The sequence below is a fragment of the Phyllobates terribilis genome, unplaced genomic scaffold, assembly GCF_046119375.1.
Source record: "Phyllobates terribilis strain yellow unplaced genomic scaffold, ASM4611937v1 Scaffold_12__6_contigs__length_324123572, whole genome shotgun sequence".
Classification (NCBI taxonomy): Eukaryota; Metazoa; Chordata; class Amphibia; order Anura; family Dendrobatidae; genus Phyllobates; species Phyllobates terribilis.
Genome location: NW_027362772.1, coordinates 175,274,445 through 175,301,709, shown reverse-complemented (window position 1 = coordinate 175,301,709; position 27,265 = coordinate 175,274,445). Strand labels below are relative to the sequence as shown.

General features: G+C 45.3%; 1 pseudogene; it reads right to left on the bottom strand.

Annotated features, from left to right (window-relative positions):
• Positions 1 to 1,015: 1,015 nt before the first annotated feature.
• Positions 1,016 to 27,265, bottom strand: LOC141171747 (prostamide/prostaglandin F synthase-like; annotated as a pseudogene).

Here is a 27,265-nt window from a genome sequence, read left to right as displayed (position 1 = left end):
CTTCACACAGACATTAAACGGCTGTATTTTAGAATCCATATTACAACTAAAAAATCAGCAGCAATGATTGCAATCATTTTCAGGAAGAAACTGAGTATTATCTGACAGAATTGCAGGGGTGCCAATACTTTTAGCCACCACTGTAATTGTTCAAATGCACCTTATGTCTAAGTGCAAATATAGTGATGAGTAAAGAGGAAGAACAAACACTGACAGAGCATTAATGTGTTGTAGCAGGACGAAGACCCTGGCTAGAACTGTCACTCAACATGGAGCACCCACCCCTCCCCCAAGCAACAAGAAAGCACAGAACTGCAGAGCTGTGAGCTGCTCTGGAGAAAACATGAGAGTATCCCTTTAAGGAATAAGATTTCCATTTGCTAACAGCAAACAGAGATCTTGTAAAACAGCAATAAATAAAAACAAATACAATTAGGGAGTTACAGTTTGTTTCATTAGAGTTTACAATGAATACGTTTTTTAGTGACAAAGGGGACCCTCCATTCATGTTATGGCCCATTAGAATAGTGTGAGACCCCTCTAGTCAGAAGTGGGATTTCAAGCAATGAAGATTCCAGTCAGTGCAAGAAATATGATAATGACTGACACCTAGCTCCCTGCAGTTAGGCAGCGGGGAGCCGGCTGTCAGTCAGCATGAAATTGGCAGTCACGCCCTGTCAACAGAGCAGAGCGGAAGCAGTAGAATTTCCTGCAGAAGCGGTCTGTGTCTGCAGAGATCGGCGCAACTACTTACCTGTTAGTTCTTAGGCCTGTACTAAAAAAATTTTTAAAAATAGTCCTGGATATCCCCTTTAATGAATTGGCACAACGTACACCAGCGAGCCCTTCATTAAAAACTTTAATGCACAAAGTCAGTCTTAATACATCAACTACAAAATCAACCTATTGTAGAAGATTTGGAGCTCTGTTTCAGAGCACCCCCTGCTGTAGGGATAGTCTTGTAGATTAAATTAATCTTGAAGCTAGAAATTATATGGAAGTAAAAGGCGAAAATTCACTTTAGGGTAAGGAGAGTAGAAAAAGGTAGAATAGAGCAGTCCACTAACAGGTCCTGCTCCATATGAGTTACCTGAGGGCGCTGTCCTTCAGTCACATTTGCAGAAATTCCCAGAGTTTTCACTAAGGTTTCTAGAGAAATGTGCTCACCAGGGGAATCTTGTACAAAGTGAAGCAAAACTTCTTCTCCTCCTTGTAAAAAAAAGAAAAAAAGAAAAAAGGGGGATAGAGCAAGTTAAACAGTTTAATTTCAGCAAAAAAATAAAAAAATAGCAGTGATGGATATCTCCTATTAAAACATACTGAGCTGTAGTTTCATAATAGTTGGGGAGCCACACGCTGTGGACCCCCAGCTCTATAGATTTATGACAGGCTTTACCCTTCTTCCTCACTATCTTCGCCTGATAAGCTCCATCCTGCCATCTTGTGGTTGTTTTAGATAAATTCTTACAATTCTAATTTGTGAACAATTCATATAAAATCCTTTTACTTTTAGTGACAATCAACATCCCCCCACTCTGCAGGAGATCTCCACTGAAGCTTCCTTGCACCCCATCTGCATTTGCCTGTAAAATGTAAGTTAGTTGAAATAAAGTCTAACTTAGGTAAACACTATCATCCGTCAAGAAAAACGTATTATTATTATAGCGCCATTCATTCCATGGAGCTTTACATGTGAAAGGGATATACATAGCACAAACAATTACAGTAAATTTTGAACAATGCAAGCCGGCGGCTGGTACAGGAGGAGCGAGGACTCTGCCCGCGAGGGCTCACAATGTACAGGGATTTATACTCTAGGGCACATATCTCAAACTCTGGTCAGCAGGGCGACTGTATTTAGCCCACAACGCCAGGCAGGCCACCCACCCGGCATCGCACTTTCAACTGTATCAGCATCCTGGATGCTGACAATATTGAAAGCAATGATGGAAGGAGTTTCAGCCGACGCTCCCTCTCCCATCATTCTCCCTCTACATCTGACGTTTCAGCGCAGCGGGCGCGATGATGTCATTACAACGCACCCACTGTTCCAAGCAGTGCAAAGGATCAGAAGATGCACTGCAGAGACTGGAGCAGGGGGAAGTCGAATGAGGAGAAGGGAGTATTTTTTTTTGTTTAATGTGGGGCCTATTATACTCTACAGAGGATCATGTGGGGCCAGCTATGCAGGGCCCATTACTCCGTACAGAGCGCTATGCGGGGCCCATTACTCTGTGTGAGCAATCATACTGTGATGGGGTCACCATAATATGGAGGAATTCACTGTGGGGGTATCTTACTGTGTTTGGGAGTGGGGGGGCACTTGTTTGCATTAGACTTTATGATCTGTATTATTCAAGGTTTTTAACCTTTGTTATTACATATTTAAATTAGCCATATGCTTTCTACAGCTCTTAAATAACATATTACAAATATTTTATTCTAAGATCTATTACTTAAAATTGACTTTTGTTTGTAGGACAACTACTTTAAGGCTGGTTTCACACGTCTGTCCGTATATTTCCGGTAGTGGAGATATCCACGTCCCGTGTGTGTCACACGTGTGGCAACCGTGTGCCGCATCAAGAGCACACGTACCGGCGCTTGGGAATCAGTGTACAGTTAGTGCTATTCCCAAATGCAGGGTGCTGAACACTGCCCTCATTATTGTCCCCCGCAGGCACTGTGATCGACACCAGCAGGGACACAATGGAGAGTAGTATTCTGCTCCCGAAGTGTCCACCTGTAAAAATAAGAATAAAATCCAAAATCCTTATACTCACTTGTCCTAAATGTCCCTGGCTGTAATCCATACGACCGCTGAGGCCGAGGAGAATGAGCGGCTGTCATGAGCGGGCCCCGGAGCTCAGGAGCGATGTCCGTCACTCACTAAGCACAGCTCCAGGACCCGCTCATTCTCCCCGACTCCTCTGCTGATGAGTCGCATGGATTACAACATACACGGGAACACTTAGGACAGGTGAGTATAAGGATTTTTTATTTTATTCTTATTTTTACAGGTGGACACTGCGGGAGCAGACCCTACTAGTCTCATCATTGTCCCTGCTGGTGCTGATCGCAGCGCCGGCAGGAAACCATGAAGAGTACAGCATTCAGCATCCGGCGCTTGGGAAGAGGGCTAACTGTACACTGTTTCCCAAGCGCCGGTACATGTCACAATGATGGCATCCGTGTTAGGCACGTGTTTACACGGACCCATTGACTTGAATGGGTCCATATGATCCGTGCTTTCGTTCAAAAAACTGACATGTCAGCTTGTGGAGCACACAGACGCATGGTTCATGGAAACACACTGACATGTGCACAGACCCATAGATTTGAATGGGTCTACATGTGCCAGTGTTTCCGGTACGTGTGGAAACTCATCACACGTACCGGAAATACTGATGTGTGAAAGAGCCCCAAGTCTGTTTCCATATGACAAGGTTCATTGTTATATTTGAGAAGGAAAAACTTCCTCAATTGGACCTTTTTTTTTTTTTTTTAAATAAAGATCAAGGTTGGCCTGGGATGTGAAGCTGTTCATTTTGACCTGTGACTGTAATGATATGGTAATTAGCCTGTATTATTTTTACATTATCTACTCTACCTTGGTACACTATTTGCACTCTAATCATGTTTAGCTTTACTTGTTAAGTGTGCGCTGTGTACTCATCGTCTAATCTGTTTCTAACCCTCTGCTAACACCCTGTATCCTGAGCAAATTCTTCTGCAGAATTGCTTATCCTATTTAATAGTGTGAGCGCTTGGGGATATGGACACCTTATGGCTGCGTGCCCACTATGCGTTTTTCAAGGGTTTTTGACGCTGAATTTCCGCAGCAAAAACGCTTAAAAACCGCTTGGTAATACGTGCCCCATGGTCCCCAAGGATAATCCGCATGTGCTCTGCACATGCTGCAGAAATTTCCGCTGTGGATTATCATTGCAGAAAAATACGCAGCATGTCCATTAATTTTGTGGACACGCAGCGTAATCGCCGCCATTGACTTGCATTGAAACGCATAATATCCGTGTTAGTACATTTGTACACATGGATATTATGAGTTTCAATGTGCGGATGGTACCCAGGTCTGGAGGAGAGGAGACTCTCATCCAGACCCAGGTACCATAGAACCTGTTAAAAAAAAGAATTTAAAATAAAAAATAAAGATTATACTCACCTTCTGATGTCCTCCTGGTGTTTTCTCGGCTCCGTCTGGTCTGCTGTATGGGTCGTGGTGTTGTGAAGGACCTGCCATGACGTCATTGAGTCATGTGACCTGACACGACTCAATGACGCCACCGCAGGTCCTTCACACCACCGCGAGCCGCCCAAGACACCGGACGGAGCTGAGAAAACACCGGGAGAACATCGGAAGGCAAGTATAAAAAATTTTATTTACCATTTTTATTCTTTTTTTTTAACTAACTTGGTCACACTACTATAAATCCATGCCGGTTGCATGGATTTATATAGTGTGAACAAGTTGTCAAGCACTTTCCAAGTGAAGCTAAAAATCGCTTGGAAGAGCTCTTGATAACCCGCATGCAGAAATGCATGCAAAAACGCTTGACATATATATATTTTCTGCATAAGTATATTCTCACCTTGGTGACAATATCTCAAACCTTTTTCCCAAGAGCTGCAGGAACTATAGAAAGAGTATTATACCTACAATGAGAAATAAACATAAGTGAACCCTCAGTATATTGCATAGAAAAAGATTCCCTAATATAGTGCTCCTTAGCAGAAGGTTATGTGGCCACGGGTATTTAAAAAAAAGATTTATTTATATGTATGTGTTTTTTTTGTTGTTCTTTTTAATAGCATAAAACACATGGCTTTAAAAGGGTACCTGTCACCAGGACTGTCATCACTGCAATGATTAGGAACTTCAGTTTGAATCGCTTTTGCCAGTGAATAATTCCCCCCTTATTCATGTTTTTTTGGGACTAATTTATTGGATATGACCATACACATCTGCGTGCTTTTAAATAAAATAGTACTTTTATACGAAGATTCGAATTCTGGATTTCCCCTTTTCCTGTACTTTATATTTGGAAAACTTGGGGACAAGTTTCCTTTAAACGAAAACTACGAATTAGCCCACCTCTGCTTAGGCTAGGACACAAGGTTGTCTAATATAACCATCGGTCGTAGCCGAACTTTATGGACTTTTCAGACACCGACCTCTTGAATCCCAGCTCCTTGTAGCTCTGCTTGGATTCATCCAGTTATAATTCTGAAATAAAGCAGAGATTTGTAGTTCCACAACATCAAAAGCCAGAAAACTACAGAGAATAAAAGGCAGCCGAGTGCTGTTGAGTTTACAAGGCGTGATGTTCATTAACAAGATAAGGGAATGGCAATCAGGGTTGTGCAAAAAGCCATAAAACTATTGCGCAAAACCTGGAGTAATTCAAGGACGACTTATATCATATGCCCACCACAGGCTGAAGCTCCTCCTTGTATGCATCATGTCATGACATTGCATAATTAGCTACTTCTCAATAAAATATGTTATTAACCATTCCTTCTTTTATTAAGGGGGATAACAATAACATCACAGGATTGTGGGAAATCTTATTTTCTGATCATTTTATTTCATGTACAGTCTGCAAGACATAGGTGCTGTTTATGCAGATTCCCCTTAAAACAATGCAGTATCTTATGTTCTGTGGGCAAAACTACTGTGTGCATTCTTACAGCACTTAAGGGGTTATCTAGGACTATTTTTTTTTTTTCAGCAATCACACCCCTTCAAAAAAGCAGCCTGGAAGAAAAGCTGCTCTGTTGATGTGGAGCAGCTGATTCGCCGGCAGGCACAGTGGCGTGTAAAAGTTTGGGCACCCCTGGTCAAAATTACTCTTATTGTGAACAGTTAAGCAAGAGATATCTAATATATATATAATCGTCTTATCCCGTCAGTCTGTCTGTCTTTCTGTCCAGGAAATCCCGCGTAGCTGATTGGTCCGGCCGCGGCCAATCAGCGACGCAGGATTTCACAAAAAGATGGCGGCCGTTACCGGCTCATCTGCCGGACGGAAGTCAGCGGCGATGTAGCCGGGAGATGAGCGGCGCTAGCCGCTCATCTCCCCGCTGCTGGCAGCACAAGTACCCCGATGGGCGGCGCCGCTAACCTCCATGCGGCTACCGTCGGGAGATCAGCGGCTTGGGCCGCTGATCTCCCGACGGCAAGTGTGAAGGGAGGGACGGCGCCGCTGCCCGGTCCTCAGTAATATGGTTTGCTGATTGGTCGCGACCAATCAGCGATATTGGCATCAAATTTAAACACCGTTTTGCTAATTGGTCGCGGTCGCGACTAATCAGCGATTTTAGCGCCAAATTTAAACAAGCTATCTCGTCCTCACTAGTGTTGAGCCACCCCCGTAGTGTTCGAGTTCGGTTTGGTTCGTCGAACACCCGTGTGTTCGCCGAACTGTTCGTCGAACTGTTCGTCGAACACCTTCGAACACCGTTAAAACCAATGGCAGGCAAACAAAAACACATAGAAACACATAGAAAACACCTTCAAAGGTGTCCAAAAGCTGACAAACTGCTCAGAAGACACAACTAACACATGGAAAAGTGACAAGTACATATAGTCATGCGAAAAGAAAAGAGGTGGAGGAGTAAAAGGAGGGGGGGACACAGATATAGGCATGTCATGCCCTTCTAAAATCCAAAAAGTGAGAAGCCGACACGGCCAGTCCGCTCCTGCCCGTGCCACCTCCGTGTCGCCGGGTTTGTGCCAGAGCCGCGGTGAACCCTGACGGCCAGCCCCCCTCTCCCAATACTGGTGCCTGTCCGCTGGTGGGTCGAGAGAGCCCCCCTGTGGTGGAGGCAGCTCTAAGCTTTTTAATTTAAATTGTCTCTCTAATTTGAATGAATACACTTTAAATCCATTTACAAGGATCTATTGGAGGGCAAGTCTCATGCCAGCAGCCGCGTAATTCCAGCTCCAGTAGCGTCCACTAAAGCTGCTGCAGTTAAAAAGCTTTTATAAGGATCGAGCTCGGCTGTCCACCGCAAGGCATCCTAGTGCCAGTCCCAGCCCCTATGCCTTGGAGTGCCTCCTGATGCTCTTCACTAAGTATCCCGTGGTCCCGAAGCATTTCCTTTGAAAAAATTAAGTGTCCAAACTACAGGTGGTGTAGCTTGCTTAACAGCCGGGATAATCCGCTGACTAGCAGACACTGCTACTAGGCACAAAGTATTTCCTGGGCTAGATGCAGTTAAAAATTTGTAAGTAGATACTCTCGTTGGATGCTGAGAAAGCATTCCATAGAGTCTCCTGGCAAGCCATATATGATTCTTTTAAAAATCTTGGGGTAGGGGTCTAGGGGACCCTTTTATAGCCAAAATCACGGCCCTGTATCACAATACGTCACCTAGGCTGAAGATAAATGGAACTGTAGCACCGAGGGCTCGGTTGCTACAGACGTATTGCACCTCACCCAGAGGTGTGATATCTCACTCTCAGGTAAGGATGGAGTGTGGATCAGGACCCGACACCTGCATGCATTACACCACATTGCCGTGGGGCAGGGCGACCAATATGCCCCTGAGATGGGCACGACAGTCCCTGTCCCTGGCTGGAGTGGGGGGAGGGAACACTGAGGAAGGGGAACCCTGCAGTGCAGGAGCAGGGAGGAAGCAGTTCCTGGGTGCATTGAGAAGGGAGTATAAAAGGTGGGCACCATCTTAGTTCAGTGCAGAGAAGTCTGAGCAGAAGTGGCAGGGAGCAGGGGCTCTGCATGAGCTCTGCTCCGGAGGCGGGCCTAGTAACAGAGGCCCAGGCCTGCAAGAGGGAGAAGGAAGGAAGAGGAGCGGAGAAGGAAGGAAGAGGAGCGGAGAAGGCTCCAGGAACGAGGAATGAAGGGATCCCAGGGGTGCGGACGGGCGAGTCGCCACCGCACGCCCGAATCCACCTGCGTGGAGGGGTCAGGCCAAAGGGGGAGACCGGTCCCCGAACTAGTGGAGGCAGGAAACGACCCTCAGCTAGAAACCGGAGGCTCTGACATTTTATGTGGCGCAGCCCCTTGCTCCACCCGCTAGGAAGGCACCACATAGGGTCAGGGAAACTGGCGCCAAGTTTACCAAGAGGAGGCCCGAGGCAGCCGGACAGAAGTGTTGGTAAGAAAGGCCAGACAAAGGACACACAAAGGGGGTCCTGTGAAGCGCTCCAAAGTTATCTGGGAGTTGTCTGAGCCCCTCACCTGGTGAGCACAGTACGACGTGGGCAGCCGTTACCTGCAGACGTGGTCTGGATAATAAGAACTGTGAGTAAAGGCCCTGAACTGCATCACTGACTCCGTGTCATTACTGCTGCTGCCCTGCACCATCACCCCCATTCTCCGCATACACTGCCCTGAGGCTATACTCCTCCCGTGGGGAGTTATGCTACGCTCTGCTGCACCCACAACACCAGCCTTAGCGGTCTGCCCTGTAGCGGCGGTTCACTCTGACCGCAATCCACGGGTGGCGTAGTCGGACATTTAAACATCAAAACCACATAAATAGTTCCACCACTGGTTTGACCGCCCTGAGCCACGGAACCGGGTCGCCGCCACGAAGACTACAACCACCAGCATCCACCAAAAAGGGTCCGGCTCCGGGTGTCCCAAGGCCCAGGGGGTGCGTCAGAACATTTTCATCACCTTTCACAATCACCAATGGGACAAGGCAGGGATGTCCTCTGTCCCCTCTCTTATACATCCTAGTGACGGAGCACCTGCTCTCATCAATTCGCCATAACCCCAATATTAGGTGGATTGAGGTGGGAGGCACCGAGTACAAGTGCTCTCTATTTGCTGATGATGTCCTAGTATATATCACTCAATCACATATATCCATCCCTGCTGTTATGGCTGAAATAGATCACTTTGTTACATGGTAAAATTTTAAAATCAATGCAGCGAAGTCTGAGGCCCTCGATGTCTCCCTCCCTAAATCCATATAGGATTCCATCCAGTCCAACTTTCCCTTTGCCTGGCCCTCACAGGGTATCAAATACTTAGGAATTCCTATTCATAGAGACCTCTCCCATCTATGTTATCTTAATTTTGGGCCCTTTATTGAACAATTCCATACAGACCACGGTTGGCAAGTTAGAACTGTAAGATTCACTACGTGAACCACTGGTGTTTTGTGGAAAAGCACATGTACACCACGTTCCAAATTATTATGCAAAAAGTGTTTAGGAGTGATAAGGGAAGAATTTGTTTGTTTGTCAGTTAAACTCATTGATGGTGATGTGTGTCAGGGCTCTTTATATCACTGTAAGCAATTGCAGACACCTGTGCTAATTAGTTTGGCAGGTGTGTCCAATGAAAGGCAAGACTACTTAAGAAGGCTCTCTCACATTATTAAGCAGCCTACATTTTCTGCCAAAATGGGAAAGAAAAAGGATGTGTCGGCTGCTGAGAAGCAACAAATTGTGGAGTGTATAGGTCAAGGCATGACTACAATCAACATTGTGCGATGATCAGGATGAAGTGTCTTGGCAATCAAGAAGTATGTAGCTGATTCACAGTACACACGTGTGCGTGCTGATAAGGGCAAATTGAGGACTCTTTCCTACAGGCAATTACGTCAGGTTGAAAGAGCAGCGGCAAAAAAGCCTTGTCATAGCAGCAGACAAGTTTTTGAAGCTGCTTGTGCCTCCAACGTCCCCCGAACAACAAGATGCAGGGTCCTTCAGAGGTTTGCAGCTGTGCATACGCCATCCTGTCGACCTCCTCTATCCACTTCACACAAGCAGAAACGGCTCCAGTGGGCCAAACATTACATGAAGACTGATTTCAAAACTGTTTTGTTCACGGATGAGTGCCGTGCAGCGCTCGATGGTCCAGATGAATGGAGTGGAGGATGGCTGGTTGATGGACACCCCACGCAAACACGGCTACAGCGCCAACAAGGAGGAGGTGGAGTAATGTTTTGGGCTGGAATCATGGGGAGAGAGATTGTCGGCCCCTTTAGGATCCCTGAAGGCGCTAAAGATGAACTCCATAATGTATGTGGATTTTCTCAAACAGCACTTCCTGCCATGGTTCAAGAAGAAGAACCGTGTATTTCACAGCAAGATCATTTTTCTGCATGATAATGCACCATCTCATGCTGCACATAAAACATCTGCATCTCTGGCTGATATGGGCATAAAAGGGGACAAACTTATGGTGTGACCCCCATGCTCCCCTGACCTCTACCCCATTCAGAACCTTTGGAGCATCATTAAAAGGAGTGTCTATGATGGCGGGAGGCAGTTCACATCTAAGCAACAGCTCTGGGAGGGTATTCTGTCCTCATGCAAAACAATTGAAGCAGAAACCATCCAAAACCTGACAAATTCAATGGACGAGAGAGTTCAGAAGCTCCTTTCGAACAAGGGGTCCTATGTGAAAATGTAACATCACCTAGAATAAAGTTTTGAGTTGAAAACTGTTTGATTTCAGTTTCTAACAACCTGCTAATGCTTATAATTTCAAAAATGACCATTTTTTTGGTCTTTATTAAAATGAAAAGGTTGATCGAAAAGTTTGGGGGATCTAAGAGTGTGGCAACCCAGTAGTCATGATTACTTCGAATTCTGACAATATGAGGGTCATGCTGCAGGTAGTGCAGCAAGAAGGCACTTATGTGTCTTGCGCATCTCGGAGCCCCAAAATTATTTTCCGGGCTAGATGCAGCTAAAAATTATTTTTAATTTTAAGTCTGGTGAAGCTTATTATAGATGGCCTAATAGGATCAGTGCTGCACACTGCTACAAAGCCCAAATTATTTTCCAGTCAAGATACAGATAAACATGATTAGTAATTTGAAAGCTTAAAACGGTTGGTAGGGTGATTTTAACCAATCATCAAGCTTTTACTCTCCCCAGGATGACACAGGGGTAGAAAAGTCGTTTCGGATCCATGATTTGTTCATCTTTATGAACGTGAGTCTGTCTACATTATCAGTGGAGAGCCGCGTGCGCTTATCTGTCAGCACACCACCAGCAGCGCTGAACACACGTTCAGACAGAACGCTGGCTGCGGGGCATGACAAGATCTCCAAGGCGTAAGTGGCTAGCTCCGGCCATTTATCCAGATTGGAAGCCCAAAAAGAGCAAGGGTCCAGTGACACAGTCGTGGCTTCAATGTTTACTTGGAGATACTCCTGTACCATCGTCTCTAGGCGTTGACTATGTGTCAGACTTCTTGTCTCCTGTGGCCTTGCAAAGGATGGGCTAAAAAAGTGGTGAAATGATTCCGCAAAATTGATGTTACCAGCAGATACTGTGGTTCTGTTACGGTTTGAGTGCTGAACACTTGACGGTCCCACGGTTGGCAAGTTGGAACTGTGAGATTCACTACGTGCACCACTGGTATTTTGCGGAAAAGCACATGTAAGATTCTGCAACAGTCTCTGCTGATACTCCTGCATGCGTGCATCCCTTTCTATGGCAGGAATAATTTCTGCAAATTTACTTTTGTACCGGGGATCTAACAGTGTGGCAACCCAGTAGTCAGGATTATTTCTAATTCTCACAATTCGAGGGTCATGTTGCAGGTAGTGCAGCAAGAAGGCACTCATGTGTGTTGCGCATCCAGGAGCACCAAGTCCCTGTTGTGTTGGTGGCGAGGTAACAATCATGCTTCCTTCCTCTGTCCTCTCCCCCCAACCTTGCACAACAGAAATGTGATCAAGGTCTCCCTCATCTGATGAGTCTTCCATCAGTTCGTCCTCCACTTCTTCCTGGGCTCCTGCACCTTCCTCACTAGTTTGGCTGCTACCATGCGCCCTGGTAAAATCATCTCCCCCACCCTCACATGCCTGCCGCCCTGCTGCTGCCGACCGTCTGGACCTTGCAGATGTTAGCCCTTCCGCATACAACTCCTCCTCCTCTACTTCCTCCACCTCCTCTTGTGCCACCACCTGACTCCGAATTCTGTTTAACATGTGCTCCAGCATGTAAATCACTGGAATAGTCATGCTGATAATGGCATCGTCAGCACTAAACATCTTCGTCGCCATTTCAAAACTGTGCAGAAGGGTGCATAGGTCCCTGATCTGAGACCACTCCTCCAGCGTGATTTGCCCCACCTCTGAATCTCGTTGGCCCAGGCTATACGTCAGAACGAATTGCACCAGAGCTTGTCGGTGCTGCCACAGTCGCTGCAACATGTGCAGAGTTGAATTCCACCGGGTAGGCACATCGCATTTTAGCCGGTGAAGTGGCAGGCCCAACGACTTCTGTAGAGATGTAAGTCGCTGAGCTGCGGGATGCGAACGGCGGAAGTGAGCACACAGCGACCGTGCCCTCTGCAGAAGGCCATCTAGTCTGGGATAGTGGGCTAAAAATTGCTGGACAACCAGGTTCAACACGTGAGCCATACAAGGCACGTGTGTGACATTGCCCCGGCGAAGGGCCGCACCCAGGTTTGCAGCATTGTCGCACACGGCCTTCCCTGGTTTCAGGTCCAGTGGAGACAACCATTCATGAAATTGGTTCTCCAGAGCTGACCACAACTCCTCAGCTGTGTGACTCACATTTCCCAGACATTTCAATGTAAAAACCGCCTGATGACGTTGAGCCCTACTGCCAGCATAGTAAGGAGGTGTGCAGGATCCCTTCTGCGCAGTTAGAAAGCTTGTGGCATGACCAGACAGGCTTTGGGTGCAGGTGGAAGACCGAGAGGAGGTTGAGGAGGCAGAAGCAGTGGAGGAAAAATGACATAAAGAGGATTGACGCACAACTCGTGGGGACGGCAAGACTTGGACAGCAGCCCCTTGTCCTGCTGTCACCATAGTTACCCAGTGCCCAGTCAGCGACATGTAACGCCCCTGTCCATGCCTACTCATCCAAGTGTCTGTGGTGAAATGCACCCTGTCACACACAGAGTTTCTCAAAGAAGCGGTGATGTTGTGTGCGACATGCTGGTGGAGCGCAGGCACACCTTTCTTTGAGAAGTAGTGCCGACTGGGCATCTGGTACTGGGGCACTGCGACGGACATAAGGTCTCGAAAATCCTCTGTGTCCACCAGGCGGAAAGGCAGCATTTCTGTAGCCAAGAGCTTGCAGATGGTGAAATTCAACCTCTTAGCTTTCTCATGGCTAGGAGGAAATGGTCTTTTACTTGTCCACATCTGAGGGACCGAGGCCTGGCTATTGTGCTTAGACGGGGTTGATAAGGGTGTCCCCGGCAAACTGCCGGTCTGTGAGGAAGATGCAGGCGGACATGTTAGGTTGCCTTGATCCAAAGGTGGTGCTATCGATGTCGGACAGCGCTCAACACCAGCTGGTGTTCCCACCTCCAAAGAAAATGATGACCTGCCAATCACGCTGGCTGTTGCGGGTAAAGAGGTGGCAGGTCTGCGCCCCAAAACAGGTGTGACTGCTGTCCCCCCAGTCACAGAGGATGAAGAGGCCGCGGATGCACAAGATATGGCAGACGGTGGTTGGCCCGGCCGGCTAGGCCGCATTGTAGCACACTGAGCTTCCCACTGCAACTTATGCTTCATGTCCATGTGCCGGTTCATGCATGAAGTACTCAAACTATGTATTTTTTGGCCTCTACTTAGCTTTTGCTGACAAATGTTACAGATAACACGAGTTGGGTCATCTTTATCGATCTGAAAAAATGCCCAGGCTATGCAAGGCTTAGCACCCATGCGACCTGAAGAGCCACCACGACTTGTGGTGAGAGGCAGAGTTGTGTTTGAGGATGCAGTTGTTGACGTGCTTCCAGTACTACGTCTCTGTCCAGGAAGGCGCAACCTGACCTCGTCGTCACTAGCATCTTCCTCCACCTCCTCTGCTGACCTCATCTCTTGGCTGACTGTGGGTTGACAGTAAGTGGGATCTCCGACCTCATCATCATCACCCCGTGCGTTATCACACCCGTCGTCCTCAGAGCCAACCTGTTCCTGCCCTGACAAAAAACTAAAGTTGTCGCTCCAATCAGGTATTTGAGTCTTATCATCGTCTTCCTCATTGTCTCCACCAACAGGAGTTACAGTTTGGGAATGAGGGTCTACATTATGGTCAGAACCTTCTGCGTCTGGTCCTGGATCCGACTCATAAAGATTCTGGGCATCAGTGCAGATCATTTCCTCGTCTGGATTCACAGAAGTGCTGGAGTCGACCTCTGATTCCCAGGCTATAGTATGAGTAAACAGCTCTGCAGACTCAACCATCTGTTCTACCTCATACTCAGACGGGCAGCTGGAGATTTGGGAGCTGTGAGGAAGCAAGTGCGATTTGGGTGACACCTTTGAGGACTGGAGTATTTGTGATGTTGAAGTTGATGTGGAGGAGAGCCCACTTAAAGGAGCACTTGATATCCGTTGAAGCACCTGCTGTTTTTGTGCCTCATCTGGAATTTGTAGCGATTGGCGTGGCCGTAAGAAAGGGATCTTATCACATTGTCCGCTAAAAGAAGTAGACATTTTAGTTTGGCTGGAAGATGGTCTTTCTTCTGCACCTACCCCACGGACACAACCTTTTTTCCCCTTCCCAACACGCCTATTCCCCTTTCCACCAGCAGCAGGCCTTTTTCCACTCATTTTGGTGGTTAACTAATTCACAACTCTGGAGTTGTTTGCACAAAAAAACAATGGATGGTAACCGAGCAGAGCTGAGTGGCCAAACTGTGGTATTAGGCCAAAACTATTGGCTGGGTTAGATGCAGAAAAAAATTATTTTTAATTTGCAACCTGATGGAGGTCAGTATAGATGGACTAATAGACCAAGTCCCACACACTGCTAGAAGCCCAAATATTTTTTCAGAGCTAGATGCAGAAAAAAATTATTTTTAATTTGCAACCTGATGGAGGTCAGTATAGATGGACTAATAGACCAAGTCCCACACACCGCTAGAAGCCCAAATATTTTTTCAGAGCTAGATGCAGAAAATTTTTTTATTCAATTTGCAACCTGATGGAGGTCAGTATAGATGGACTAATAGACCAAGTCCCACACACCGCTAGTGTTATGTTCTGCTACCAAAGCTAAGGAAAGAGAGGAGATCTGTCCCTACTATAGGACTCAGCTGAATCCCTACGATGTAACAGGGAACCTGATCCTGCGATCAGACCTGCTAAAGTCCTAATCTAGTCTGTACGAAGACCTATAGATGTGGGGAGGGAATCCCTACAAGTACTAAGGACTGGGAGGAATATGGGACACCTCCTAACAGAAATAGTAGCAGACAGAAGAACAAACAAAATAGATAGAACATAGAGGTCCGTAGACCAAGCAAACTAACAGAGTAGACACAGAGCACAGGCTAGCTAGAAAGTAGATATACAATGAAGTCCAGCAAAGCCAGAAGGGCGGAGCAGGATTAAATAGGCCAACAAGGTCATGTGACCAGCAAAGGAAAAAAAACCTAACAGCAAGGTTCTAACAGTACCCCCCCTTCTAAGAGGATCCTCCGGATCCCCTAGGACCAGGCTTATCAGGAAATCTCCTGTGAAACGCTCTGATAAGTCTGGACGCGGAAACATCATCTGACCTCACCCAAGAGTTATCCTCGGGTCCGAAACCTTTCCAGGCCACAAGATACTGCAAACTACCTCTATACCGTCTAGAGTCAAGGATGCGAGAAATTTCATATTCCCCGTCCTCCACCACCGGAGGAACAGAGGCAGAGGCGTCACCATCCGACACAACAGCTTTTTGTAACAGAGAGACATGAAAGACCGGATTAATTCTCCAGGAGGTAGGAACCTCCAACCTAACAGCAGATTGGTTGACAACCTGAAGCACCTTAAAGGGCCCTACAAACTTGGGACCCAATTTCTTAGATGGAATCCTTAACCGCAGATTCCTAGAGGACAACCAAACCATGTCACCAACAGCGAACAAAACCTCCTGTCGTTTCCTATCAAAGTAGTCTTTAGATTTTCTGTTGGCCTCCTGAAGATTACCACGTACATCCGTCCAAACTCTTTCCAAATCACCGGAAAAATTCTCCTCCTCAGGCACGGCAGATCCCAACTTGGAGAACGACCCAAACGACGGATGTCTCCCAGAACAACAAAAAAAAAGGCGAACAACCAGCAGAAGAAGATGTATGATTGTTCAGAGCAAATTCGGCAAGTGGCAGAAACTCAGACCACCCCTCTTGATTGTCTGCCACAAAACAACGCAAGAACTGCTCAACATCCTGGTTTTTCTTGAGAGCGAGGTGCCACCGATCCAATCTCCATCGGTTCACCACTGTTAGTACACACATTATCATAACCAGAAACTGACATAGCAGAGGATTTGCTCTCATTAACCCTAGCACGCAGTCTTCTATCCACCCGTATAGCTAATTGCATAGCCTGTTGCAAATCCTCAGGTGTAGGATAAGCAATTAGCAGGTCTTTAACCCTTTCACTGAGCCCAGCAAGAAATAGACTTTTCAGAGCAGAATCGTTCCACCCTGTTTGAGTGGACCAACGACGAAAATGTGTACAATATTTTTCCATATTACCTGATCCTTGTTTTAAACGTTTCAACTCAGTCTCAGCTGATGCCACACGGTCAGGATCATCATATAATAGTCCTAAAGCAGAAAAAAAACTATCCACTGATCTGAAGCATGTATCACTAGGTTGCAAAGAAAAGGCCCACTCCTGAGGCTCTTTGCGCAAAAGTGACATTATGAACCCTACGCGCTGGGATTCATCCCCAGAGGACTTGGGTCTCAAACGAAAATACAATAAGCAAGCATTTTTAAATGAAAAAAATTCTCGATGTTCACCAAAAAATAAATCCGGCAAACATACCTTAGGCTCCAAGAAATATGCTCCAGGACAGTTACTCACGTGCTGAGGGAGCTCGGCCACTTCCAGAGAGAGTCCCTGCAGGTGTTTAGCCAAATCCTGAACCGACACCATGATGGAACAAAAAAAAATCTTTCCTTAGAGAATTTACAGGCTGGACTTACTGTTATGTTCTGCTACCAAAGCTAAGGAAAGAGAGGAGATCTGTCCCTACTATAGGACTCAGCTGAATCCCTACGATGTAACAGGGAACCTGATCCTGCGATCAGACCTGCTAAAGTCCTAATCTAGTCTGTACGAAGACCTATAGATGTGGGGAGGGAATCCCTACAAGTACTAAGGACTGGGAGGAATATGGGACACCTCCTAACAGAAATAGTAGCAGACAGAAGAACAAACAAAATAGATAGAACATAGAGGTCCGTAGACCAAGCAAACTAACAGAGTAGACACAGAGCACAGGCTAGCTAGAAAGTAGATATACAATGAAGTCCAGCAAAGCCAGAAGGGCGGAGCAGGATTAAATAGGCCAACAAGGTCATGTGACCAGCAAAGGAAAAAAAACCTAACAGCAAGGTTCTAACAGCTAGAAGCACAAATATTTTTTCAGAGCTAGATGCAGAAAATTTTTTTATTCAATTTGCAACCTGATGGAGGTCAGTATAGATGGACTAATAGACCAAGTCCCACACACTGCTAGAAGCCCAAATATTTTTTCAGAGCTAGATGCAGAAAAAAATTATTTTTAATTTGCAACCTGATGGAGGTCAGTATAGATGGACTAATAGACCAAGTCCCACACACTGCTAGAAGCCCAAATATTTTTTCAGAGCTAGATGCAGAAAAAAATTATTTTTAATTTGCAACCTGATGGAGGTCAGTATAGATGGACTAATAGACCAAGTCCCACACACCGCTAGAAGCCCAAATATTTTTTCAGAGCTAGATGCAGAAAATTTTTTTATTCAATTTGCAACCTGATGGAGGTCAGTATAGATGGACTAATAGACCAAGTCCCACACACTGCTAGAAGCCCAAATATTTTTTCAGAGCTAGATGCAGAAAAAAATTATTTTTAATTTACAACCTGATGGAGGTCAGTATAGATGGACTAATAGACCAAGTCCCACACACTGCTAGAAGCCCAAATATTTTTTCAGAGATAAATGAAGAAAAAAATTATTTTTAATTTGCAACCTGATGGAGGTCAGTATAGATGGACTAATAGACCAAGTCCCACACACTGCTAGAAGCCCAAATATTTTTTCAGAGCTAGATGCAGAAAAAAATTATATTCAGTTTGCAACCTGATGGAGGTCAGTATAGATGGACTAATAGAATGATGCTATGCCCAAAAGATTTTACTTCACTAGGTGCAGTAAAAAAATTGGTATTCTATACACAGGTGGTATATCTTGCAACACAGATAGGCTACTCCACTGACTAACACACTCTGCAATAGGCCAAAAAGGATTAGCTTTGCTAGATTCAGCCAAATGCTGTGAAAAAAACTTGCACAGCACTGGCACAGACCTGCCTGGCAAAAACTGATAGGAACTGATGTAACCTAGTCCTGAAAAGGACTCCAATTACAATTAGTCTTTACTCCCACAATCTATCTGTTTAAGAGCACAGACCTGCCTGATAAAAGTCGTAGGAAATGCTGTAACCTAGTCCTTAAAAGGACTGCAATCACAACTATTCCCTACTCCCAAGCTATCTGTATATTTGTGCGAAAATTGGCTTGAAATTAACAAGGTATAGCGCACACAGCAACAGCGGTGCCGTCTAACACGCAGCTGCAGCAGTGAGAAAATGGTGGCGACGGGGAAAATGGCTTGGTCTTATAGGGCAAGGACATGTGACATACACTGCCAATCACACATGCCCTTGCTTGTGTGAAAAAAACCACTTCGCTCCGTGTGTGCGCTGCTGATAGGCTGACAGATTGCACCTCCCCACTGCAAATGCGGGAAAGAGAAAAAAAAATGGAGATCTTCATTGTTCCTGCAGAGATCCATCCCCTGCCCCTCCCCCCGCCCCGCTGTACACTCAAACTGCGTATTAACATTAATTTTCATCATTACTGAGAAAAAATCCACTTATGATTTTGGTGCACGAACAGTTATCGAACATAACCTCGAACAGCCGATTTTTTCTCAAATTGTTCGTGTTCGCCGACCGGCTCGAACACCGCCCAAAACAGCTCGAATTTGAGATTGGCGAACAGTTCGAGTAGAACAACGCTCATCTCTAGTCCTCACTAACACAGTTCGCTGATTGGTCGCGGCCGCCACCAATCACCGATATTGCCGCCAAATTTAAACACCGTTTTTCTGATTGGTCGCGGCCGGCAACAGCGACCAATCAGCGATTTTGGTGCCAAATTTAAACAACGCTCTGCTGATTGCGCCCGGTCGGCCGCATACATATTCTAGAATACCCGATGTGTTCGAATCGGGCCACCATCTAGTACATATATATATACACAAACACACACACACACACAAAAACACTGGGTACGGAAAGCATTCAAACCCCTTTACATTTTTCATTTTTTTCTCATTAAAGTACACTCTGCACCCCATCTTGACTGAAAAAAAAACAGAAATGTAGAAATTTTTGTAAATTTATTGAAAAAGAAAAACTGAAATATCACATGGTCATAAGTATTCAGACCCTTTGCTCAGTATTGAGTAGAAGCACCCTTTTGAGCTAGTACAGCCATGAGTCTTCTAGGGAATGATGCAACAAGTTTTTCACACCTGGATTTGGGGAGCCTCTGCCATTCTTCCTTGAAGATCCTCTCCAGTTCTGTCAGGTTGGATGATGAACGTTGGTGGACAGCAATTTTCAGGTCTCTCCAGAGATGCTCAATTGGGTTTAGGTCAGGGTTCTGGCTGTGCTAGTCAAGAATGGTCACAGAGTTGTTCTGAAGCCACTCCTTTGTTATTTTAGCTGTGTGCTTAGGATCATTGTCTTGTTGGAAGGTGAACCTTCGGCCAAGTCTGAGGTCCAGAGCACTCTGGAAGAGGTTTGAATCCAGGATATCTCTATACTTGGCCGCATTCATGTTTCCTTCAATTGCAACCATTAATCCTGTCCCTGCAGCTGAAAAACACCCTCATAGCACGATGCTGCCACCACCATGTTTCACTGTTGGGATTGTATTGGGCAGGTGATGAGCAGTGCCTGGTTTTCTCCACACATACCGCTTAAAATTATCACCAAAAAGTTCTATCTTCGTCTCATCAGACCAGAGAATCTTATTTCTCATAGTCTGGGAGTCCTTCATGTGTTTTTGAGCAAACTCTATGCAGGCTTTCATATGTCTTTCTCTGAGGAGAGGCTTCCGTCGGTCCACTCTGCCATAAAGGCCCGACTGGTGGAGGGCTGCAGTAATAGTTGACTTTGTGGAACTTTCTCCCATCTCCCTACTGCATCTCTGGAGCTCAGCCACAGTGATATTGGGGTTCTTCTTTACCTCTCTCACCATTGCTCTTCTCCCACGATTGCTCAGTTTGGCTGGACGGCCAGGTCTAGGAAGACTTCTGTGGTCCTAAACTTCTTCCATTTAAGGATTATGGAGGCCACTGTGCTCTTAGGAACCTTGAATAATGCAGTAATTCTTTTGTAACCTTGGCCAGATCTGTGCCTTGCCACAATTCTGTCTCTGAGCTCCTTGGGCGGTTCCTTTGAGCTCATGATTCTCATTTGGTCTGACATGCACTGTGAGCTGTGACGTCTTATATAGACAGGTGTGTGCCTTTCCAAATCAAGTCCTATCAGTTTAATTAAACATCTGGACTCCAATGAAGGAGTAGAACCATCTCAAGGAGGATTACAAGGAAATGGACAGCATGTGACTTAAATATGAGTGTCTGAGCAAAGGGTCTGAATACTTATGACCATGTGATATTTCAGTTTTTCTTTTTTAATAAATTTGCAAAAATTTCTGCATTTCTGTTTTTTTTTCAGTCAAGATGGGGTGCAGAGTATACTTTAATGAAAAAAAAAATGAACTTTTTAGATTTACCAAATGGCTGCAATGAAACAAAGAGTGAAAAATTTAAAGGGGTCTGAATACTTTCCGTATCCACTGTATGTATATATACACACACACACACACACACACACACACACACACACACACATATAATGTATTTTTTTAATTTTTATTTTTTTTGCCTAAAATAGAAAGGAAATCTGTCTTCTTAACTTTAGGCCTTTTATAAATCATTTCATCTTCAACTTGCTCAACTGTTAACTGTTCACAATAACAGTAATTTTGACCAGGGGTGCCCAAACTTTTATATGCCACAGTAGTGGTCACTGTTTTTTTTTTTGACTGTGAGCCTAAAAACTTAGTCCTGGACAACCCCTTTAAGTAAGGGGGATACAGACCAGCGTAAACAGTAAAACATATTTTGTTAACTGCCAAACAAGTTGTTATGGGCTTGTATATGAGAAGATTGTGAAAATGATCTGCAGTAGTGACTCCTAACCAGATCTTTGCTCCAACATCTGATAATCCAGAACCTATTTTTAGATAAGAGCAGCTATTTAAAATGTAAAGCTTAATAAGACAAGATCATAGAGATGTTTTTTGACATTACAGAAGCTTGATTGATGCCATTGATACTAATAGTGGAAGAATGTAAAGGAAAACTCCAGCCAATATATAATATATACCTTGAGGGGCAAAATATGGCACAGGGAGGGTGTCAGTCACAATTGGTTATTTTATATCATGCTCTGTCCAGTCAGGCCAGACAGACACAACACGGTGTATTCATTTTTACAGGAGTCTTACTTTATCACCAGGCAGCCAATAATTTTCCATGTCGGTGAATGCAAATCAGTACATCAGCTTCCTTGCCATGTCTTGGGGTCTTTGACCAACATGTTGCCTGTAAATGCCGAACTTGCCTCTATGTACACTTACCCCCTGTGAAAAATTTACCATCTACAAATTCTTCCAGCCCCAAACTCTCCGGTCCAATCCCGATCAGACGGATTTGGTTGTCACCGAACGAATTTTGCAGCTTGGAAACTTCTTTTGCCATCCAGCGGCAAACCTGGCAGCCGAATCTTCTCAGGAAGAACAGGACGCTGGTGTGGTCTCTCCACAGCGACTGCAACTCAACTGTCTGAAGGTGCAAAATGCCAAATGTAATCCCCACAGCTGACTATCAGCAGCGTCCAGACATCTGTATATTCATCATGGTTAGACTCCCCTATGTCCACTGCATCTGAGATACACATGTAACATATACACTGGACATACATGACCAAGGACTGTCTCAGCACACAAAACGGGTAGATGTCCGCATGGTGACCTGTCACCAGTTTGTATGCATAGCTAATAAAAGAAGATTTTAGGATTACCACCTTTCTTCCTCCGAATGGCAGATACGGTGTCCATGCTCCGGATCACAGAACTTACAAGCAGCACAGAACGGGATCTACTCCACAGAAATCTTCAGGCAGGGTACATATCTGGGCAGTGCTACCCTACAGGCCTCCCGAGCTGCAAGGTAGGGCTTTGGGTATTAGACAAGCAGTCTTGATCTACTCAGGGCTCGTACACACAACTGTTATCAGTCAAAAAAAAAAAATATATATATAATCTATCGGATTGTATAAGGCTGACAAGTGAGAGAAAAAAAAAATTCACCATACTTTTCTGGATGAAAGTTTGGACCTATTTTTTATACTATCGCATAAACCTATCCTTAGGGAGACCTGTTAGTACACGAGTTCCTATTAAAAATAAAGCTGTTACACAAATCCCTAGGGGCAGTTGGCCCTTCTACGTATCTGTTATGCCATCCAGTCTGACTTTGGTGCCAGGACACATTACCATTTACATAAACTCTAAGCCAGTCTCTTCTTCAGTCATTAAAATCTTCCAAGACATGAAAGCAAAAAGCGGAGGGAAACCTGTAAGCCTCCTGCTGTATAGGGTGGCTAAGGCAGATAAATACCGCACAAACCAAGGTCTTCTAGGACCACCCTTTAAATTTGGCGTTGCTCTGAATGTGGGCCACTATCAGTGCAATGCACCGTGGAGCTCCCTACGCTTGCACTTGGTGATGCCCTATTCTATTTATGTTCTAGTACCTGTCAGTCAATAATTCTCCACCGAGCAGCATATCATGCTCAAAAATATAAAATTAAAAATCTAGAAGTAAGGCTTTTTTTTTTTTTAAATAATTCTCACTGGTCGCCATCTTTGGCTGTTTTCAGCAGCACTCTGGTCCATGCCGGTACCACGTGACCGCATCTGTAAATCATCAGATCATACTGCATCTTCTGTGTGGAGCGGTGGATGCTTTCTCTATTTACGTCTATGAGACTCAGTATGAGGTCTCGTTAAGTGTCTCATAGGCTAAGAGCAGGTGCAGACTGCCATAGATTCTCTCATCGTGCCGATTATGCAAATCACACTCCGATCAGTGTGCTCAGATTCTCTCAGATGAGAGAATCGGAGCACAAGTGGAGAAGATGAAGAAAAAAAAAATGTCTGAATGTTCTCCATTCGGTCAGTGATCGGAAATCAGACCTCACTCAGATGTCATCCGAGTGCAGTCCAATGTTTCCCACGCACTCACTGAATTGCATGGCTGAGTGCGATGTGAATATCAGATCAAACTAGAGCATGCATAAATAATTATTGAACAGCTCGATAGACTAACATTGGTCTGGGTGTAATCCAATGTTTTGTTGGATTTTATATGGACAGATCATACGGTTGTCTGCATTAGCCCTTACACATTGAGAAAATTCAAAAAGTGACCTCCATTCCATACAGCAGAAAGTGTGGTTCAGAAGGACGCAAATGTGGTCATATCAGTGCGCTGCTGAAAACGGTAACCTGAGAATATATTACTGCGCTCATTGGACATACACACCTAACAGCTACCAATGGAAGAAATTAAAAAATTCTGAGTACTCCTTTAAATAAGAGGAAAAATAAGATTCTCCTCAATGTGCAGAATTACATTTTCATACATTTTTGATCCAAGTGACCATCTTTACCATCAGTGTGGTAATCCTGTTTAATTCTAAAAAAAACAAAAATAAATTCAAACTGCTCCTACTCGTTAAAGAGAACCTGTCAGCAGTATTTAGCCCTTTAAACTAAAGGCAGGGCTATAATGGCACAGCGAAGCTGATTAATCTGATACCTGATATGAAGGGATTCACTCAGTGGCTGCTGAATACTCACCTTGTGAAGTTTTCAGAAAATGACGTCTTGTGTGCTTCAGGGCGTAACGTGGGGGCAGGATCTTCTCCCCCCACACCCCAAGCCTCCTCTGCTTCTTGTACAGGTCACTGATTATTCAGTGACCTGACTCAGTTTTGAAATTCTGCGCCGCCATCATTGTGTGGGCGACACGTGCACAGTGAGAGCTGGTGTCTTATGTGCAGGACTTCAATAAAATGGCGCCGAGGCGGCACATGCGCAGATCGAGATTTCGCTATAGAGTTCGCTTTATTGACATTTTGGGGTAGATCCGATGTTTTAAAAAAAAACCTATTTCTGGCGTTTGGAATTTTTTTCTCGTTACACTGTTTACAGATCGGATTAATTCTTTTTTTTATATTGATAGATCGGGCGATTCTGAACTCTGCGATACCAAATATGTGTATGTGTTTTTTTTTTTAGTATTTTATTTTGAATGGGGCAAAAGGGGGGTGATTTAAACTTTTATATTGTTTTAATATTTTTAAAAACATTTTTACACTTTTTGCTTGCTTCTATAGTCTCCATAGGAGACTAGAAGCAGCAATTGTCCGTACGCCTCTGCTACATAGAGGTGATGAGCAGATCACCTCTATGTAGCAGAAATGCTCCTGTGCTATGAGCGCCAACCACCAGATGGCGCTCATAGCGATCAGTACATGACAACCACTGGGGTCTGCTGCAGACCCAGGGTTGTCATGCCCACCCATCAGTGAACCGCGATCACGTGACGGGGTCACCGATGGGTGGGGTAAGTGACGCAGTTCCGGGGCGGCGCTGTTAGGCTGCGTGCACACGATGTGTTCTTCATGCGTTTATGCTGCGGAATTTCCGCAGCGGAAACGCATCAAAAACGCATGGTAATCCGCACCCCATGGTCCCCAATGGCATTCCGCAATGTCAATGCACATGCTGCGGATTTTTCCGCAGCGTTTCTGCAGCGCAAATAAATCCGCAGCATGTTCATTAATTTTGCGGAAGCGCCGCCATTGACTTGCATTGAGACGCATAGAATCAGTGTCTGTACATTTGTACAAGCGGATTATATGCGGTTCAATGTGCGGATGGTACCCAGTTCTGGAGGAGAGGAGACTCTCATCCAGACCTGGGTACCATTGTACCTGTGAAAAAAGAATAAAATAATAAATAAAGTTTATATTCACCTGTCCGGCTGCCCCTGCAGCGCTTCTCCTTCCAGGACCTGAGATGACGTCGCGGTCATGTGACCGCAGGCTGTCTCGCGAGATGCCGGCAAGCCAGGAAGGAACCAGGAAGGAGCGCGACAGCACACGCGGCGGCATCGGAGGCAAGTATAGCTTTTATTTTTTTATTTTTACGGTCACACTATATAAATCCATGCCGTTTGCACAATCTGCATGCGTTTTTTCTGCCAGGGAGATGCAGAAATGCTGCAGAAATTTTCTGCTTCATTTCTGCATCGTGGGCACATAGCCTTAGGCTAAGTGCCCATGATGCAGAAATGCTGCAGATTTTTTCCGCATCTCCCTGGCAGGAAAAATGCATGCGGATTTTACATGCGTTTTTCCCGCCAGGTAGAAGCGTTTGTCAAGCGTTTTTGCATGCATTTCTTCATGCGGGTTATCAAGCGCTTTTCCAAGCGATTTTAGCATCACTTGGAAAGTGCTTGACAACTTGTTCACACTATATAAATCCATGCAACCGGCATGGATTTATATAGTGTGACCAAGTAATAGTTAAAAAAAGATTAAAAGAAAAAACATTATACTTACCTTCTGATGGCCCCCGGTCTTTTCTCCGCTGCGTCCAATCTCTTGTACGTCTGGCGGTGGTGTGAAAGGACCTTTCATGGTGTCATTTAGTCATGTGACAGGTCACGCGACCGACTAAATGACGTCATGGAGGGTCCTTTCCCACCACCGAGAGCCATACAAGAGACTGGACGCAGCGGAGAAAAGACCAGGAGCCATCATAAGGTAAGTATATGTTTATTTTTTATTTTAAATTCTTTTTTTAACAGGTACTATGGTACCTGGGTCTGAAGGGGAGTCTCCTCTTCTCCAGACCCGGGTACCATCCGCACATTGAATCGCTTAATATCCGCATGTGCATATGTAGTCATGCGGATATTAAGCGATTCAATGCAAGTCATTGGCGGCAATTACGCTGCGTGTCCACAAAATTAATGGACATGCTGCGTATTTTTTCCGCAATGATAGTCAGCAGCGGAAATTTCTGCAGCATGTGCACAGCACATGTGGATCATCATTGGGGACCATTGGGCACGTATTACCAAGCGTTTAAGCGTTTTCGCTGCGGAAATTCAGCGGCAAAAATGCTTGAAAAACGCAAAGTGGGCACGCAGCCTTAAATGCCGCTGTCAGAAATTGACAGCGGCATTTAACATGTTGACAGCCGCGAGTGGATCGGGATTCCACCCGCGGCTGTTGCGGGCACATGTTAGCTGTATAAATCAGCTGACATGTGCCCGGTTCAGTGTGGGCTCAGCGCCGGAGCCAGCGCTGAACAGGAGGTGATAGCGTGGTGCGTACTATTACGCCACAGGCTTTAAAGGGGTTAAAATACACAGCGTAAAAAAAAAAAACCTCACCAAAAACCCATTGTGGGAACGTAGCCTTATGTTCACAGACTTATTGATTTGAATCCAAAACAAACTTGTCCCTTATTCTTTTCATCATGGACACTCCGTCCACAAAAAGAAAAAAAAAAAACTACAGATGTGTGAATAGCCCCATAGACTATAATGGGTTAACGTGAAATACGGATTGAACAGGTATGTGAAAAGCGGAGGTCTGAATGAGGCCTTAGTTGAAGGTGGGTAAGAATAGACTCCCCCGCAGACTGCTGCATGGAGCCCCATCACCTCATTGTGGAGACCACAGCAATCTGAAAGCAGCCCCAAAGTTGTACCTCACTTCTGGGTGACTGTACCCACTTTCTGGTATGTGGGTGATCAGGTGAGCCTCATAGTTAGTCTATAGGGTATATAATGTGCAGACATGTGCATAATGACTGCAGAGCATGTACAATGATCACTCACCAGCATTGCTATATAACCAGGCACTACAGAGAGTGATGAAATCCCCTAATTCATTACCACAGCTGAGACTGCGGATCTGGGTGTGATCTAGACAGCGAGGATAAGGAAACAATGGTATTAAGACCCCAGAACAGTATGATCAGACCCCAGCTCACCTCCCCGGTCAGAGCATTCTTTACTGGGAGAGCTCCCAGCTTCACCAGGTCCACATCCCCCAT